Below are 20,390 nucleotides of genomic sequence, written 5' to 3' on the forward strand. Positions count from 1 at the left end.
GTCATACAATGCAAACTGTTTTTTTATATGGGTCTTAATAGTTTGAATTTAATGTTAAAACAAGTAAACTTTCATATTGTCTATTCATTGTTAAATGACTGAATAACAATTCATTACTCCCCATTACTAGTCCAGAAAATGTATATATATATGTACTGTATAGCATGAAAATAAACTAAAAGTGTTGAGAAAAAAAATAAAAATGTTGTACTTAAGTGGCACATCGCCCACTGTCTTAGTATAAGCACTGGCCTGAGAGTTTATAGCTTCACAGTAAGTGAGCACACATTATGTGGAATTACAGTGCATATCATTTTGGAAATATAGTGTATGTACTCCCCTGCCACTGAGGGGACACCCTAGGAGGTGATTGTGTCTCTGGGAACTCAGAGAGAGATATTACGGGTGAAGTGGAGGGCCAAGTATGGGCTGTTCCAGGCCTGAGAATAAATCACTGACACGCTTCACCTCTAGAGGTCACCCTCGTTCTGACAATAATATGACTCATCTTATGGTGAACACACTGTGAAAGCACACATTTATTGTTAAATGACCTATTGACAAAATGTGTACAATAGTATAATAAAGACTTTGACAGTGACTTGTAACAAAGTGTTTGCTGTAAATGCTTTGCACCGTCACAAAAGTACGACACTACGATTGTGTATGCATGATCATATCTTCAGTTGTGAGATGCTGTCACATCTATTTCTGTTCATACAATAGAGTGAGGTCTATGAACCATTCATAAATCATCATGCATGACTCACTAGCCTTCTAGAAAGCTACAAAATGCAAATGCTCAGAATGTGTCCAGTATGCACGTTTTATTATTACAGTATGTCCTGCTAAAACAGCTGTGTGCCTGGATGGAAGGAAATACTCCTTTGTCTAAGTAAACATTGGCCTTATGGGTAACAAAGGTCTTAGAAATTTCCTGTCACTTTACCAGAGGAGTGTCCTGGTGCTGTCATTTGATTTTGTGACTATGCAATATTATCAGTTTCAATGGGAGAAGCCGAAAGAAGAAGAAGAAGAAACATGGAAAACTACGGTTATAAGCATTGGGTTAGTAGTTATGCCAATACCTGTCCTACCCCACAATTACTACAGTTCTCTAAAACACGAGAATGAAAATGTTTGTCTGATTAAAAAAACGATCTGTTACTATATTGGATTTGTGATTTGTCAATCATCTGTATTATTTTTATTATTATTGTTTAATTGAGCATCATTGTCTGAACTTTATGTACTGTATAGCATGAAAATAAACTAAAATTATTGAAAAAATAAATAAAAAGTTTGTACTTGAGTATGGCACAATGCCCACTGTCTTAGTATAGACACTGGCCTGAGAGTTTATAGCTTCACATTAAGTGAGCACACATTTTGAGGAAATACAGTGCATATAGTTTTGGAAATATAGTGTATTTCTATACACCTCTTTTTTTAAAAAAAAAGAAAGAAGTCAGAAGTCATTATCAGTGTAAAGCTGCTTGGAGACAATGTTCATTGTTAAAAGTGCTATAAAATAAATTGAAGTGAATAATGGAAAAAAACTATTTTTTTGCCAGTCAGCATCTCAGTTCATCCGTCCAAAACTGAAAAAAAAAAAAAACATTAGCATACTGTAGGCGTTACTAACATACTGTAGCATACTAACATGCCTGGGCATGTCCCTGCTTCTCCTTTCTGATTGGCCTAGACATTTTACAGTGATATAATTCACTTTTGTATTTCTATAAACCTCTTCTTAAAAATGAAAAAAAAAGAACCACTGCTATTGTTTTATTTCTGACATTATTGCATGCTTCATGTAGTCTATGCCTATAATACACGTTTTCCCCCGCAGCTCAATATGCCTTCTGTCTCTCTGATCTGCAACGTGCCGAGTTCTAATTATAGAAATGCACATCCTGATGCTGCTGATGTATATGGTCGCCTGATGGATATAGAAATAAAGCACAACACGGGGAGAGCACGTGCAATCACCGGAGGTTGCTTCATGGTGGACCATGGCCAAAATAACAAAACACTGTTTTTTAAGAAACCTAAATTACCTACGAAAGAAAACAAAAAAATGAAGACAAACAACTTCCCTGAAGTCCTTTACCAAAAACAGAGAGAAACACTCCCGATCCCTGCATCCGGCCCGGGTTTAGCGTCGTACCATGGCGCGTCATCTGGGGGCGGTGGGCACAACGTCGCTAAGTCGGAGTGCCCAAACTGGAGTCTGGAATGCCACCTGCACAGTCAAACAAAAAATATATTTAGTATATATATTCAGTTGGTTGGGGGGGTCCCCTATTGATGAGTCAAATGACTTTTTTAAAGAACCTCAGTCTGGGAATTAGCGCTCTAAGGCGTCTTTTCAGAATGAAACTTCTATTAATGCCCAGGACCTGATCTGCTGATATGACTAAACACTGTCACCGGTCTTTTATTGCCTCTCTGGGAGGACTGAGGCTTCCTGTGTTTAAAACCGCACAAACTGCAGTGGTGATGATGGAGGTACGTGCAAAATTCTCCTCCTGCTCATTTCTCGTTTTTGCAGATAGCAATATTTATATAACAGCTTGCTTTCACACGTCAAAGGTTGTACATTTTTGAGTCAAATATCTGCACTTGACTTTCGCCTCACTATGTCTGGTGGTGCTGAGTCGTGTGATTTAAGGGAAAGTTAAAATAAAGCAGACGAGTGGATGAGGACACACACACACACACACACACACGAGGTTTGAAAGGATGTGTACTTTTTGATGAAACAGGATCCATATACTGTACTGAGAAGTATACATCTCAATACAAACGTTGTCTTTGATACTACTGATATACTCAGTACAGTATATGGCTCCTGTTTCACAGAGATTAAGGAAGGAAGGAAGGAAGACATGGATCACTTTTATATCGCTCTGCTTCTGTTCATTCCCCTTTCGAGGACAAACCGTATGTCTTCTTTTCCCATTTAATAAAAATTAAATGGGAAAAGAAGACATACGGTTATGTTGTCTGAAATATAGACATCGGTTCTGTGAAACCCGTCCAGGGGTCTTCATTAGTGTCCATGGTCCGGACAATACAATTCTTTTAATTACATATAGAATGAAAATATAACGCACCGTAATGCAGAATCAATGGGAACTTAATTTATCATTAAATAGATTATTATACATAGAAAAATACTTATTTATTAAATAAATATACATATCTATACCCTATGTGTTATCAGACATTATTGGAAAATCCTTACAGCTTAATAAAAAAAAAAATCAATAAACAAATGCATAAATGTGCATGAATTGTTTGGCATAGGGGTTAAGATGTTGAACTTTCCAGCATTTTTCAGAGATGCTCTGTGGTGGATTTACCCCTGCACCAGATTTACAACTGCCTGTATAAGAAAAATATCTTTCACTTTCAAATTTTCGTTTTTTATTTTTGTAATTTTGTTAAACTATTTTTATTGCCATTATTGCTTCCAGCATTCTTTTGTTGTGGGATTTAAAATATGGAATAACCACAATTTTGTATTTATAACATGATAATTAGAATATCTCTAAACATTTGTACACATTTATTGCACTTTGTGTTTGCTAACTAGTGCCAAACTCTTTAAGATTTAAAGTGCTCTTTGGAGAGTAACATCATCTGTGACAGCATGGGCAAGGTCACCTTGGATACTGCTAGACTTTATGAGAGGTATAAACACTGTGATTGGAGTTCTAGAGATAAGGTAAATATAAATATTATATCCTTTTTAAATAAGCTGGAACAGATACACATTCTGCTGCAGTGCAACTGTTATTAATTTGTATTTTTTCACTTGTAGGTTGACACTAATCAAGCCATTCTAAACCCTGAGCCAAGTGTTAATGTCAAATGTGAATCTGATGAAATCCGTGTGAAAGTGCACTGTGACATTCCAAAGGTAGAGTGTGTAATTAAATCAAGTTTTTCTAAAGCACTTTTCACAATAGACATTGTCTTAAATTATAAAACAAAATTTAAAGCAAGCCTGGTGTGACTATAGAAAGAAAAAAACGTCTTTTGATGATATGAGGAAGAAACTTTGAGAGGAACCAGACTCAAAAGAGGAACCCATCCTTATTTGGATGATGCCAAATGTTTGATTAGTAATCATAAAAACAATACTAACACTGGAGAGTGTGTTTATGAGTAATATCCTTTCTGCAGTCTTATCCAGTCAGTTGAAGTTGTTGAACCAGGTCCTCCCAGGCGGTAAATTATCTCAATACATTAGATTTGACACCAATTCCTCTATGCCAGAGCCTCTCTAGATGGCTCAGGATCCTCTCACAGGGTCGGCATCTTCTCTTTAAAGGTCTAAAATATTCATGAGGTGGATACCTGGAGCTACATTAACCTCTAGATGCCTCGGGATCCTTGTGGGTCGGCATCTCCTTTGAGATGTCTCACAACTGAAGCTTGGGATAGATAGAGAAAAAGAAGCAGTGGAGAGTAATTTGTGTACCTCCTTGTTCATAATATTAACAAACACAAGATGATCATATGCATTTGATCAGATAAATTGTAGCACAAGGTTATGATGTGTGTTATGTGTACACCTGGCTAAAAAGATCCGTCTTTACGCTTAAACAGGGCCTGTCTGATCAGGTGTTTCTAATCGGGTGTGTCTGAGCCTTTAACACTGTCAGGAAGACTATTCCAAAGTTTAAGAGCTAAATGTGAGAGTCCTCCACCACATGTAGTGGACTTTGCTATTCTAGGAACGAATAGAATTTTAATTCTAGGAACTAGTTTTGAGATCTCAGAGAGTGTGACCCATTGTAGCGTGTTAGAAGACTGCTAGATACATGGGGCCAAAACCATTTATATAATTAAAAAAAAGCCACCTAGTAATGCATTACAATAGTCTTGTCTGAAGGTCTTGAATGCATGAACTAGCTTATCTGCCTCAGATACATATAACATGTTTTTAGCTTAGAAATATTTCTAAGGTGGAAGGAGGCTGTTTTTTGCAATAGGGGTGATGTGATTTTGAAAAGACAAGTTGCTGTCTAAAATAACATTCGGCTTTTGGTATTGAACTAGTTATAGAACATCATTCTAAATGCAAGTTGAATTGATGGAGCTTCTGTTTTCTGAATTTTGGACCGATAAGCAAAAATGTCTCCAGGTTACGTATGTGACCATGGTTCCCAGAGGGAACGAGACACTGCATCAGAAATGCTTTGGGAACACCCATGGTTACATATGTAAACTGGAGCTCCCCTTTAGGAGCTCGAGCTGTGTCATAAACGCTTTGTGAACGAGTGTCCAATCAAGCCAGACTGACCAATCCCTGCCTAGTGTGGACGGGCACAGCTAGGGCAAAGGACAGAGGGAGCCAGGAGTGGCACTGAGGTCAAGGCTATAGAACCTGACAAAGGTCAGCGGGGTGGACCAGTCCACAGCGTTGCAAATGTCCTGAAGGGGCCTTAGAGGCAGCCACACTTCGAGTGGAGTGCGCTCTGACCCAGAAAGGAACAGGGAGACCAGAGGACTCATAAGAGGAAGAAATAGCATCCACAATCCATCCGACTTTTTCCACAGTTTAGCTCCCGGGTGCTGCGGAGAAAGCGTGTCACCAAGGATTCTTACCCAGCGACTGTCCCGCGAGGTGGGCATGACAGGCCACAATGGCAGACACGTAAACATGATGGAAGGAGCCAACCCGAACTGTTCTTGAAGGAATACCAGCACTGACTGGGCAGTTAACTAAATCTAGGCAGTGTTGTTTACACTATGCAGTCAAAAGGTGCCACCTCACAGCATATGCCATCCTGGTGAAGGGAGCTCTGGAATGAAGAATGGTCACTTCCACCTGAGGGGCCATAGCCTCCAGATCTCTGGGCAGGGGTGTATTATTGTACCCACAGTCTCCGTCCCAGCAAACTCTCTTTAGAACTCCCGGGAGCAGTGCAACAGGGGAAAGGCGGTCAGGCGCAGCCTCGGCCAAATCTGTTCAATGGCATCCAGCCCTAGAGGGGCTGGGGGTGTTAGGGAAAACACGAAGGGGCAGTGCGATGTCTTTTGAGATGCAAACAAGTCCACCTGATCTCTGTGAAATTGTTCCCAGATTTGCTCCGCCATTTCCCAGGCCTCAGACCTTGCCTCGAGAGGGTGTCTGCTCCCTGGTTTAAGCAGCCCGGGATATACGCTGCCTTCAAGGAAAGCAGATTTCTTTGGGCCCACAGGAGGATCTGCCGTACCAGCTTGTGCAGGAGGCGAGATCAGAGACCAGAGATTGTTTTGTGATGCCCAGGCACTCCCAGCACAGGGCCCTGAGTCAAAAACCCAGGCTCTCTCTACACATCTAAGGCATGTAGGACTTAGCATGTGACCATGATAGTACAGAGTTGTTTTTGGTTGCTTTCATCGTAAAAAAAAGCAAAACTCTCCTACCTTCACCAAACAAACATTTACAGAGAGCTTCCTGAACAACAGTAGCTGGTGCTGGTTTCACTCTAGGTGCTTTTAAGCTTACTTGTGACGTCACCCCAGCGGTGACCACATTCCATTGGACTGATTATACTAGTGATTTAGAGCGTGGACAACACGTGGGCATTTCGAAAGCGTTTCTGACACGGCTCGAGTTCCTAAAGGGAAACTCTGTCTTGTCAGAATTTAATAATAGAAAGTTATGTCTCAACCAATCTTTTTTATTTATTTAAATTGTAATAGCCTGATTACATTTACAACAGCCTATTACAGCATTTCATAGTTATCTAGACTATGTAGATAAAAAATTGCTTCAATATTATTGACAGATTTCACCGATTGAATTTTGTGTTTCTTTTCTTTAGCACATCGAGCTTCTGGCTTGCTTTAAAAGTGAGTAACTACTCCCATTCTTTTCTTTTTTTTTTAAATGGGAGGGGGGGGAGCTTACTACATCTTTCATGAATTTTTTTAACTGAATTAACTAAACCTTTCTTACTTTTAGTCAATAAAAACAATGCTAAATCCATAGGATGTGGTCCTAAAGAATGTAAGTAGAAAAAAAAAAAAAAAAAAAATATATATATATATATATATATATATATATATATATATATATATATATATATATATATATATATCGTATTAAAAATATATCTGCTACACTATGCATTTAGGAATTCCATGGTGTTTAGTTTTTGAGTAATTTTCTACATTAATTTGGCACCCAATTTTTGTCTTGCATCACACTGTACATTGCAGTATATCACCTTTAAATGCACTGCATTTTCTTGTTAAAAATCTTTTTCTCTATATGCATGGTCTCATGGCAGTGATCATACCTGTGTGTCTGTGGTGCTGGGTATACTTATTATAAGACGCTAAGTAAGTATAAACATTATAATAACATTCTAATGTTATTGTATGTATTAGTTAAATGCATTTGGCTTGGGATAAAATTTATTTTTACATGTTTTATTTTCTCTATATTGTTTGACTGTTAATATTTATAAGTACAGTGGAACCCGGTTATGTCGATGTCGTAGGGGACGCCAAAAAGCATCGAGGTAACCGATGATCGAGATAAACGAAAATCAAAATTGCGGCAGTATATTAACGTGCTTGAAATTTCTTTATGTACATGATGTGCGTTAATAAATGAGAATGTGCATGCACGTGTTTTTGAAGGTTTTTTTACGCAACAGCGTTGCCGCGATTTGTTTGATAAAGGCATGCTATAAAAATGTACATACAAACAAAAGGCATAAGTGCACCTACTAACAGCAGAGATTTACCAGTATACAGTACAAACCACCGTCCATTCTCCATACAAACCTTTATTATATTCTCCAACATTATAAACACACAGATCGCTCAAAAAAAAAAAAACAGCGGCTGCACAGTGCCGTCTCACATTTAGTCCACATGTGGAAAGAAAAAAAAAAAAAACAGTAACTAAGTTTCTGAAAACTTATGACCATCAGGCTGAAGTAATCCACACAAACACACAAAGCAAAGTGTCCGAAAAAACTTACGTCCGCGATGCCAAGGGGAGATAAGCCGAGAGAGAGAGAGAGAGAGAGAGAGAGAGTTTGTGAATGGAAAAATAGGAAATTAAAAATACCGTGACGCGGCACGGCGCGAAGCCGGAAAAAAAACCTGGAAGATTCAAAACCGAACCCGAAACCAAAAAACGAGGGACAGAAAAGTCTCAAACGTGAACGGCCGAAGGGGGCGTGGCAGGTGCTTTCTCGGCCGCTTTGATTAAGCGTCGCTCCTTACCGAGAGCCGTGCTCCTTACCCTGCTCGGCCGCTTCGGTGAAGGAGCGGCTCTCTCAAGGAGCGCGCCGGTAAGGAGTTGAAGCCGAGCGCCGCTCCGTTCATCGCATAACATTTAACAAAAAAAATGCATATGTGCACTTACTAACAGCAGAGATTCACCAGTATACAATACAACACCTGTAGTATCTGTAAGGTTTGATTTTTCAGCCACTTCCGCGAGTTCTTCTGCGGCTGCACAGAGATAACCGACGTTAAATGGCACATTTTTTCCCCCTCTTGTGCTCTAGATATTAGGGTTCGGCGATCGACATAACCGATAAAAAATGCTTAGAAAAAGCGAGAATTTGGCGGTTCCACTTCAAAAAGGTCGACTTAATAGGGTTGTCGAGATAACCGAGGTCGAGATAACCGGGTTCCACTGTATATGCTTTTGCATGAACAGCAACAATTCTAATAAGTTATTCTGTTCCAGAGGGATCAAATTATTGAGGAGATTCCTGAAACTACTGAAGCTGGATCAAGAACTAATTGTAGACCAAGCCACTGACATTTTGGTAAAAGCAAATTGTAAAAAATAAAATAAAATCAGAACTCAGTTGTGCTTAATAGCAAATTAAGAGCATTTCCACATGCACAATGTGAGAAGAACTCAAAGAATTCTGACAAAACAGCTATGTACTGTAGCTATTTGTAAAAGAAAACCAATAGGCTGCATAAAGATTGGATTCTTGAATTGTGGAAAAGGTTATGTGGTCTGACGAGTCCAGAGTTACCCTGTTCCAGAGTGATTTATAAGCATTTATAAATCATTTATAAATCTTACTCTGGGCCTTAATTATGCAAACAAAGTAAACAATGCTGCTGACATGCTGTACTAGTGAGGACACATAATTTATCATTTATTTATTAGTGTTCTGGGCTTTTGAGATGTGTCAGGCATTTATACTGCACAAAACAAATACTTAGGTAATGAGTGACACTTGTGGGTGGATATGGTCAATTAGTTAGCCTTTTTAAATTACATTAATTTGCTAAAAATGCAGTTTATTTCTTTTTTGCAAATTATTTTTTTCACTATGTAGAAAATTAAATAGACCAATAAAAAACACATTTGATATAAAAGACAAGTAACTGTGTTTTTTGTGCCGTATTTGTGCCAGAGACAAGAGAGCAAACAGCATCTGCATGATTACTGATTAGAGGTAGTTTATGGTTTCTCTGAGCATTCAGTCATTTCAGCTTTGAGAACTTTTTAAGGTGCCACAATTTAGAGGTAAATATTGTGTGTATTATTTTTTCTGCTGTTACAACTCAGTCTAAGGTTAGGTTGCTCAGAGTAACTAGCTTGGGATTCAGGAATATGAGATATTTATAATGCAAGTGTAAAAATGTAATTTTTTTTATAGTTTTATTTTATTCCTCTGTATTGTGAACTGTACATGCATATATATACACATTCTATATCTTTAGGAGACAAATGAGTAACAGCATAAATTACATGATGATGTAAAAACAAAGTGCTGGATGGAGGTTTGCAAGCTCCAAATGCTCCTTTGTATGAAACAAGGGGCAAAGTATCACCTTGTGTCCGTCTCCTCGTGTGTTGTGACCATTTGCTCATGATTTAATCAATGATCTGGAAAAATGCCAAAGCTATGTGAACCTTTTGGTATTGCTATGATAATGCAGTGGTCTGAGAAACAGAATGTTATCTGGGCTGGGCAGCTACTTCCCTTGCATGTTTTGTTTTTACCTATCACCTGAGTGCTTTGTTCTTCTTCGGAGGGACTGCACATCAAAATGTGTATAAAACCACAATGATTAGTTTGCAAACTTGGACTTGATGACTGCAGGGGCGAAGCAGTACCCTCTGTAGGCTCGTCTGCAATAAAGACTACTGCTAAAAGATATCCAAGTCTCCTTCACTGAAAAAGGTTTACAACAGGAGCCAGGAACGACCAACACAAGTTGTTGATATATTGTAAAAAGGGCGAGTGTATGTACACTGATCAGGCATAACTTTATAACCACTGAGAGTAAAGAACACTGATTATCTCTTCATCATTGCATCTGTTAGTGGGTAGGATATATTAGGCAGAAAGTGAACTTTTCTTCTCACTGATGTGTTAGAAGCAGGAAAAATGGGCAAGCGTAAATATTAAAAGCGAGTTTGAGAAGGGCCAAATTGTGATGGCTAGACAAGTGGCTCAGAGCATCTTCAAAGCTTCAGTTCTTGAGGTCTGCAGTGATCAATATCTATCAAAAGTGGTCCAATTAATAAACAGTGGCCCTGTGGTCTGATCCAACAGCTACTGTAGCTTAAATTGCTGAAGTAGTTGATGCTTTTAATGCTTGACAGTTTAGGACGGTTTTGGCAGCAAAAGGGGGACCAACACAATATTAGCCAGGTGGTCATAATGTTATGTCTGTTTGGTGTATATAGCTGTACAACAGGGTGACTTCAGGGTGGGCCAAAGCCAAAATAATACAGAAAGGATTTCTAATAATTTTGAAGCTTCCTTACCTTTTTTACAGTTTATCTTCCCTAACTCCCTAACACATAAACCAGAGAGGAAAGGAACAGACCCAAAAGAAATGGCAGCTACAGATAGTGAACCATGTAATGCAATGTGTACAGGATTTATATATACATTAGAGAATATACCAAGCTCAAAGTAAACAAAAAAAAAAAAAACAGGACAGGATAATCACAAGTGTACAATCACTTCTACCCCCCCACCCCTTCACATTGTCTCCTCTTCCTCTTTAAATATTGTTTGTTGGTTATTGATGTCATCATCAGGAGGCAGGATCCAGGTAAGATAGGGCAGGCCGAAAACGCTGATATGGAGCCGAACCGGCACACAAAACATGACACAAAACACACATGACATAGCTGACACTAGGGATGTTCATCTCTATAACTGAGGCTTATGCATAGCCAATGATACAATACATTAAATATACACATGAAGCAGCTACTGACGCAAAGCGGTATCATTCAATCCTATTACGATGCAGTGTGATCCAGTTTCAATTTGATTCAACACAATGCAATACGATGTAATTGTAAAATACAATAATATGCAATTCAATATGGCACAAATAGTTCGCTTTTATTCAGTGGTTCAGGCAGACATCAACTCATAAATTGATTCATTGATCCTATTCTGTATGCATATTAACAGATTCATGCTATTTCACACCACTAATAGCAGCTGCTTTAAAAAGTATATATTTTCTGTGTGCAGTTAGGTTTATAGCAGAAAAATGCTTTAAATACATTGTTTCATGCTTATGCTTACAGAAGCTCCACAAGCATTGAATACATTTGTAAGAATACAAACATTTCTTAATTTTTTAGATCAGCAAGCATTACCAAACCACAACACTTTTTGTTTTTTTGTGTGGGACTTAAAGCTTTTTTTTTTTTTTTTTGTGATACCAATGTTGGATGCTTACTTATTTTATGCTATGTGTCATTCATATTACATTTAACGTATTATCTAGAAACAGCTTAGACACCATATGTAAGAGGGCAGATGCCTCCCCTGGTATTGTTTTTGATAGCTTAGCTTAGTGCAGTCAGCTAGACCTTTCGTCAGGTTCTTCCTCTTTATAATTGACAGGCAACTACTCTTATAGTAGGAGAGAAAAGAGCCAGAGACAGGAGAGCAAAACACAAGGGGTGGGGAAGAGAGAGATAGGGGGGTGGGGGATTAAGGAGAGGGAAAGAGAACCACACAAAAGAACACTGACACATGACATGGGTACTTTCCTAAAGACTGAAGAGGTTGTGCAAGATAAATACACTCAGACTATTTTTCTTGTTAGCTATGCATTTCCTATACCCATGTTCTTGCAGATCAGAAGAGCTTAATTGTGTAATCTTCTCTCTCTCTCTCTCTCTCTCTCTCTCTCTCTCTCTCTCTCTCTCTCTCTCTCTCTCTCTCTCTCTCTCTCTCTCTCTCTCTCACTCTCTCACTGAGAGCTACTTCTTGGGTACAGATTAATGTGGCTACCAGTTTGATACACACAAGGCAAAATAACACACAAGTTCTGAAATAACAAATTTGCTCAATTTACCTTTAATGATATTGTATTATTATTAATTAATGATATTCATCTATATCTAGTCATTTATATTTTAATATTATCATTTTCAAATTTAAACCAATGCAAGTGTGATATAAAAAAGAATAGCAACAAAAAAAAATGAGATGCAGCTCACTGATAGGTGGCACTATGGCGAGCTATTTTTAAAAAAAGGCCTGTGAGTGACTCATGTAGTTGGTTACCCCAGATCTAAATGAATTCTTCACAAAAAATTATCCTGTACTTTACTCTGCCAACATCAGACAAGGAAGAACACAGACTGTTACAGAATATTAGACTTGTTTAGTTTGTGGATTTTTAGTATGGCCTCAAGGCTACACTGAGCCTAGACTAGAGATCATCTAAGAAATAGGCAGAAATGATATCCCTCTCTTTAGGAATCTTAAAATGCATGAAACAGCTTGGCAATGTTTTTTTCTTATTTATAGAGCAAGGTCATCAAATCAGGTGACGAGGAGAGGATCCAAATCGACTTCACACAGAATTTCCACTAGCGTCCACACAACTCAGAACTTGGTCTTCTCCTGTTCTCCATCTATGTTTAGTCTCTTTTTTAGGTTATATCCTTACATAGGTTTTCATACCACTGTTATTCAGATGCGAGTCAACTAATCCTACCTAACTGTAAATAAGCATTATTATTCATTAGAATGCCACACAGGTAATAGTTATTAATGAACATACATTAATGAAATGCCTTCCACTAAATGCCCTAAGGGCAGGGTCCAGGATTACTGTATATGATAGATATATACAATATTGAGAGTAACCTCTTTTAAATGAGATTATTGACATTATACAGACATTATCCAATCTATTAAAAACAATTTCATATCTGCATTGTTATTTCTTAAATAATCTATGTCAATCTATGTTAAATAATCTGCGTGGTTGCAGCACAATCGATTACATCATGGTCTAATGCATACAGCTTAAAAGCAGCACCAGCTCTTAAAAGGAAATATAATGCACTGTTTCTCTGCTTTCAGCATGCAGCAGTTTTTTTTATAGAACATTTTGTCAGAGTCAATTAATAAAATGCAAAATAGGGCCAAGACTGGTAAGACGTCTGTACAATACTTACAGACAGACAGACAGACAGACAGACAGACAGACAGACAGACAGATAGACTGATAGACTGACAGACAGAGAGAGAGAGATAGTTTTGCCAAAATGTGTCAATATAGTATAAAAGTCTGTTGAACAATCCAATCCAGATTTAGTTCCTCATTTGCCTGTTTATTAATAATTTCTAGACACACATCAATCAGGTAAAAGATGAGTGCTTTCAAGAAAAAACCCAAGTTTTAAAGTATAAAAGTATAATGTATAGAAATTTCAATTGATACATTGCTTCCATTTGAGTTCCCTTTTCCTCCTTATGTGATAAAATTGTTGTAGATGACAAAACGCATAGGCTTCATGTGGTAATCTAAACCTCCAAGTTAGCTATTGCAAGCGAGGTGCATGTGAGTCTGTAATTTATGTCTAACAGATCGAGGTGCGGTGTTGTTGGAAAGGTTACTACAAAACAAAAGTAATAAAGTACACTGTATCATATACATCTGATATTGTTAACACATGAGAGTAAACACACTTTTTATCAAATATATTGTTCTAAACTGAGTCTAAACTGAGTGACCAATGAAGTGAAATTGCTACAAGAACAAAATTACTAACTGCTTTTTATTGTATTGCAAGTTACTAACCAGAAACACGTAAATGTAAGTAAATGTATGGCTATATGATTGTTTCATCATATGGATGTGAAACCCTGTATGTTCATCAAGTGTAAAACTGGCAACCCCACAGGTCTGAAAGTGATACTTGTTACTTTTATTGTGTCCTCTTTTAGTATTGCATATATCTATATATAGACAATCTATTTATATATCCTCTGCTGATTTGGCTCATCTCACCACTTTCTGCTAGAGAATACTGTTCTGATTATGTGTTAATATAGTCTTTATTTTGCCCGTCATCATACGCAGCTAATTAATCTGACTAATTCTAACTGACATACAGTTTTACTATTTACATGTAATTTAAATCCATGGCTTTAACAACGAGAGATTAACAAAGTGCTTTACAATAAAAAGTAGTAATTAAAACAACAGAGCATTCACAAACAAAAAAGAATAGAAAGTGTCAGTTGTAACAAGACATCATTTTTCCACTTTCAGTCCTTTGAGACTTAGAGCCTTACTATGTCTTGCTAAATATATCTATGTGTTATTAGTGTCTTACTTTTTCTTTTACTCTTAATTGCCACTTCTGGTAAAATCTTGTGGTCAGCTTTCACTGACTTTAAAAAACTTTTACTATAACTGGCTGTTCAAGACTCTGGAACACTGCAGCAACGCTGGGACTTTTCTGCCTACTTTCACTCCTTCCACTTCTACTTCTGCTAACAAATACAGCTTTAATCTGGAGAAAACCAAATTACTCTTTACTAACACCTATAGAGACTACTGAAAAACATAAAAAATATCATCTATTTGTTTATCTTACATTATTATGCAGAGTGTTAACCAGTCTGAAGATTGAAAGTGAAAGGGTCAAGTTTTATATACCATTCTGTGCTTTTTTTTTTCAACAGACACTTCTTTGTGAGAACTTGTTAATTGCTATTGTTGATTATGTCATGTTATCCATCCTGGGAGTTTCTCAGTTTTTCCATAGTTAGGTTCAGATTTTAGACACCAGGTCACAGGAAACTGATGCAACTGAATAAAAAATGTTATGCCTACTCTAGACTAAGACAAGGCCTTACCATGCAGCCCTTTTCACAAAGAAAATTCAGTCACCCCTGTGCACCCTGTAGCTACTGTAAAACATTAACAGAATATTGTCTTGAATGGTAAGTTTAACTGTATCAAAGGTTTTTAGCTATGATTTGATCTACCCCCGCAGGTTGTGGTAACATTAAAGTCAGATAAAGCAAGAGGTTCAGATTACCACTAAAAGATATAAACTTTCACAGCTGTGATTTTAGGCTTATAAGTGCACTAAAATCTGAATGTGAGGTTTAAACAGCTACACAAAATGGATATTATTGCCAGGTGTGAACAGGACCGAAGCCCTTCTGCTAACACATGCACTGATAAATGTGAGATTATTGGGCCCAACAGGAGAATTTTAAAAAGGTAATATTTATTTATATGGAAATTGTTTTTATTCAATGTAACAGAATTTAATACAAACCGTAAACGCAAAACGTAAAAGTTTGATAGCCTTTTGGTCAAAAGCACATGCTCTAAAGTTGGGAAAAAAGTTTTTTAAGAAGGGTGGTCAATAATTATCGATAATTAATGTAACCTTTGATTAAATCGTTATTACAGATTGTGGTGTGATTCTATGCATATTCTGTACTGGTTATACCCAGAACATAAAATCTATCCACCTAGTTAACATAAATTAATAGAACCAATGATGAGTGAGCAGGTTATAAATTCTCAAAGCATTTGATATTTTCAATGTGATGTGAACTCATCTAATTGGCCTTCCCTTACACTCAACTGACTGCGAGTGCATTTCTTCAATAATATTTTTGTAGAGCAAAGTACAAAATGTAATGATTTGACATCTGATAATAACCAGTAAAGAATATGCACAGAATCTTTAAGAGTACACAGAAGCATAAGGGAAGCATTGTAACATTTTCCACTGAGTCATAATTTGCAGCTCTTTCCGCTTCTCTCACAGCCTTGAATGCTCACTCCCCCTCAGTGGGTATGTGGTCATTCCCTGTGTCCTCAGTTTTCAGCTTTGATTCTCAAAGCATTTGGTACTATCAATGGTCGAAATGGTTCAGACCATACCTAATGATTGTAAAGCATTTTGTAGTTTGTACAAATTGCTAGTTCATGTATATTTTATACCAGTGATGTGGACTGCAATAATGGTATGTAGAACATAGTACAAAATATAACGATTTAGAATTTAACAGGTTTACAAGAAATGAATACAAATGTACATCTTAACATTCTGTGCTTTCAGTTCAATTTAAAATCAAGCATAAAACCACTTACTATCAGTTTGCATCTGAAGACTGGAGTAAAAATGTAAGTCAACTTGGTTAGTTTAGAGACAGATAGACAGAGACAGACAAAGACAAATAGAGAAACAAAGAGACAGACAGAGACAGACTGGTATACAGAGAAAGACAGACAGAATATTTGAATATTGAATATTAATTAGCTTGAAATTACATTTCCAGTTCCAGTTTACATAGATTCTGTTGGTATTATGAATACTGTTACTAAAACTGTTTGTGTTTGGGTTTTTTTTTGTAATATTTAGTCAAGTCTAGAGTCGGGGGCGCACAGTCTGATTAAAGGCATGGGGTGGTGTATATATAATGGATGGATGGAAGTAAAAGTGGTAAAAGTGTGATGGGAAATGGAAATGTAAACACCGGGGTTTCATAAAATGGAAGGTATATTGTAGTATGTAAATTACAGCACGGGGTTAGACTTCAGGGCTGACCAAGGCCAAAATAATAGAAACACTTTTAACAAACACTAATTATCTACACACAAAACCCAAATGAAATACAAAACACTTTCCTCACACCCTCACAACAAACTCACACCCAACAGAAATGGCAGACACACCCCTACTACCGGTGAACAAAAAAAGCACTTTTGCCTGTTAATGTAATACAGCCCTGGCCAAAGGTTTTGAAACCCAAAAACTCTTTTAGCCACTGCTGCACACTTCTTACTGCCCTTGGTCAAATGTAGGGTACTTTCCTATTTCTCCATTAAGTAAGTGCTTTGTTTTGTTTGAGGTAAATGTGACTTCCTCTTTCTGAAACAAAAAAAAAATAGCACTTTCTAAGTTTGCTTTATAAAAATCAAGAGTTGTAGTGTTATTTATATTAAGTGTGTAGATTTATTCATTGTTAGCGACTAAAAAGCACTTGTGTACGTCGCTCTGGACAAAAGAGTCTGCTACATGCTGCAAATGTAAAAATGTAAATGTATAATAAATACACAATACAAAATAAATAAATAAATAAATAAATGTAAATAAATACTTGATACCTATATTTTAGTAACCAGATTACATTTACCCTAAACACATTGAACAAGACAGTTTCTCCTTGCTTGCCAGTGTTTGCTTCTGTTATTTTCTTATATTTAAAGGTGCACTAATCGAAATTAAAAAATAGTTTAAAGTAAATGGAGAACTTTACACATGTAAAAGAAACAAATTTATAAGATTTTATACTTCCTGTATATTTTGAATGACAGGTGTCTCGTCCAAAAATCGGTAAGTTTCCATTCACAAACTATACCTGCCTTTTCCGCTTTGTCTGAATTGTCGTTGTGTTTTCGGATTTGTGATTTTGTTTTTGCATTCGTTATTATGTTTTCGGATTTGTTCGTGTTTTCTAATTTGTTCTTTTGATTTCCGATATGCGTTTACGATAACTTGCACTGAGTCTGTTACATCAGTGGTCCCCAACCCCCGGGCCGCACAGAGAGAATACATAACTTACATGATTCTGAATGATGTTTTATTTTGGAAATTGACCTGATTCTCTCCGCCACATCTGTCTATGACTCACTCTTGATGAATGTGAAGATGCCTCGGTCACATGTCTTACTACCTTCTTAAAGGGGCTCCGGCCACTAACACATAATACATTACATTACCGCTAAATTCAAACCCCCAAGCGAGCAAAAATGAACAAAAAACAACACGGTGTATTCACGATTATTATTATATTTCAAACATACCAGTTTTTATGCTGGTCGTATCATTTTATTTTGTTGTATTTATCCGCCACACCTTAAAGTCCGGTCCGTGAAATTATTTTCCGACATTACTCCGGTCTGTGGCGCAATAAAGGTTGGGGACCACCGTGTTACATCGCTGTGGAGGAATTCTGTTCCACTCATATATACAGAATTGGACCACCGTGTTACAGCGCTGTGGAGGAATTCTGTTCCACTCATATATACAGAATTGTTGGAGGGTTTTAGAGCATGAACTGCTTTTTAAGGTCATGCCACAGCATCTCAATAGGATTCAGGTCAAGACTTTCACTAGGCCACTCCAAAGTCTTCATTTAGTTATCCCTCAATAATAAAAACCTTCGTTTAAAAACTGCATGTTGTGTTCACTTGTGTTATCTTTTACTAATATAAGAAAAAAAAATAGAAATCAGGAAACGTTTTCACACCACTGTATTAAGAGATATGATTTACTTGCTGTAAGAATATGTGCAAAATGCAATCCTCCGACTTCACTGTATTTTTATGATATTTTTGGTTTTGTATAAATAATGACGTGTATTGGCCTTTTTTTCCGTCTGTAAACTTTTAGAATTTATATTTAGACTCGAAACTAAACGCCTGATTTGATTTTACAGCCCACTCTAGTTAAGGGGTTTGTTGGTATGCGTGTATGTATAGTAATCAAAGATGATGTTCAAGACTTTATAATAGAAGAGAATAAATCGGATGTTATTTAGAGTTTAAACAGAGCAGACAATAAAAACATTTCAGCTGTCAAGGTGCCTCCTAGATAAATAGTGCTATAGTTACTACTAAGAGCGATTTGTAGTAGATAGAATTTATGTTCTATAGGTTTTTTAAACAATTATGCATATATTATATAAATATTGTGCATCAGCTTATCTTAGATACCAATCTGATGGTGACATATGTATATTCAGAACTATATACAAATGTTTCCGCCTATTTTTTTTTGTAATTTTATGAATATTTATAAAAAGTGCTTTTCAAGAATTGGAATTCATCGAAATAAATAATGATTGATCAGCATATTATTTGATTTTATCTCTAAGATGATCAAAATACTGTCTGAAAAATGTCATAATGAACAGGTCAGTTTTTTTTTTTTCGATAAAGTTAAATAAAGAAGATATAAAGAAGGCCAGAAGCAGCATGATTTTTTTACTTCTCAGACTGTGACTTGTTCTCAGGCAGGAACATGAATTTGCAAAAGCGCTTTCAAAATGACGGGTCCGTACAATTAATACTACAGTAAATCCCTATTGTACAAGCAACTAATAGTGTGAGTAAACAAAAATACTCATAATGCAGAATAAAAAGAGGAACAAAAAGAAGGAGATTCTCTTCCCAACTTCCTTCCTCTCGCACCATTCACCACCATCTAAAACTAGCAATCAACCACTACCAGTATTTTATTATCTTATCATTAATAATGTATTTATTTATGTCAATACAGTCATTTGCGGTGTATTTGTTTGTTATATATAAATAGGCTACAAATACTTTTTAACTGCAGAAATAAGCGTTTGAATGGGGTCTCGGAACTGATTAAATCACTTTTACATTACTGTATATATACCTTTCACTCAATAAAACAGGTCTATCTAATTAAAAATAAAATGACATTATAGCAGCGATTATCAACAAAGCACTAATGTAATTTATGTCTAACAGATCGAGGTGCGGTGTTGTTGGAAAGGTTACTACAAAACAAAAGTAATAAAGTACATTGTATCATATACATCGTCTCAAGGTTACGAACGTAACCCTAGTTCCCCGAGGGAACGAGACGCTGCGTCGAAACGCTATGGGAACGCCCCTGCGTGACCACGCTCTGAACCACGTGTGAAATCTAGCCAATAGGCAAGCCGTGACGTCATAGACAGGCGGCGTCACGTAAACCAGGAAGCTACAAGATGGCTGTGCGGTGGTAGCGACATTAGCTTCTGCAAAGAGAAGGTAGCGCCGCGGGATGCAGGGAGTGTGGCGGAGCGCGGCGTCTCGTTCCTCGGGGAACTAGGGTTACGTCAGAACCTTGAGACGCCCCTTCAGGAACTCGAGCTGCGTCGAAACGCTATGGGAACGAGTGTCCAATCACGCCACACTGACCAGACCCTGCCAAGAGTGAGGGCCTCGGCACCAGCACGTGGGACAGAGGAGCCGGGGTGGCTCTGAGGTCGAGGCCATAGAACCTGACAAAGGCCAGCGGGTGGACCAACCCGCAGCGTCACAGACGTCCCGGAGTGACACTCATGTGCACC

The 20,390-nt window shown here is 37.3% G+C and overlaps 1 long non-coding RNA gene across 2 annotated transcripts; it reads left to right on the plus strand.

The window, feature by feature from the left end:
* The first annotated feature begins 2,272 nt into the window (after positions 1-2,272).
* LOC124383936 lies at positions 2,273-12,210 on the plus strand. 2 transcript variants are annotated; one of them, XR_006925301.1, is made up of 7 exons: positions 2,273-2,511; positions 3,618-3,733; positions 3,830-3,928; positions 6,828-6,855; positions 6,968-7,012; positions 7,296-7,347; positions 8,717-12,210. It is a non-coding gene; the product is annotated as an uncharacterized LOC124383936 (long non-coding RNA). The 2 variants fall into 2 exon arrangements; XR_006925302.1 differs by lacking the exon at positions 2,273-2,511 and adding an exon at positions 2,912-2,946.
* Positions 12,211-20,390: the final 8,180 nt, after the last annotated feature.

This window comes from Silurus meridionalis, chromosome 4, assembly GCF_014805685.1.
Source record: "Silurus meridionalis isolate SWU-2019-XX chromosome 4, ASM1480568v1, whole genome shotgun sequence".
Lineage (NCBI taxonomy): Eukaryota > Metazoa > Chordata > Actinopteri > Siluriformes > Siluridae > Silurus > Silurus meridionalis.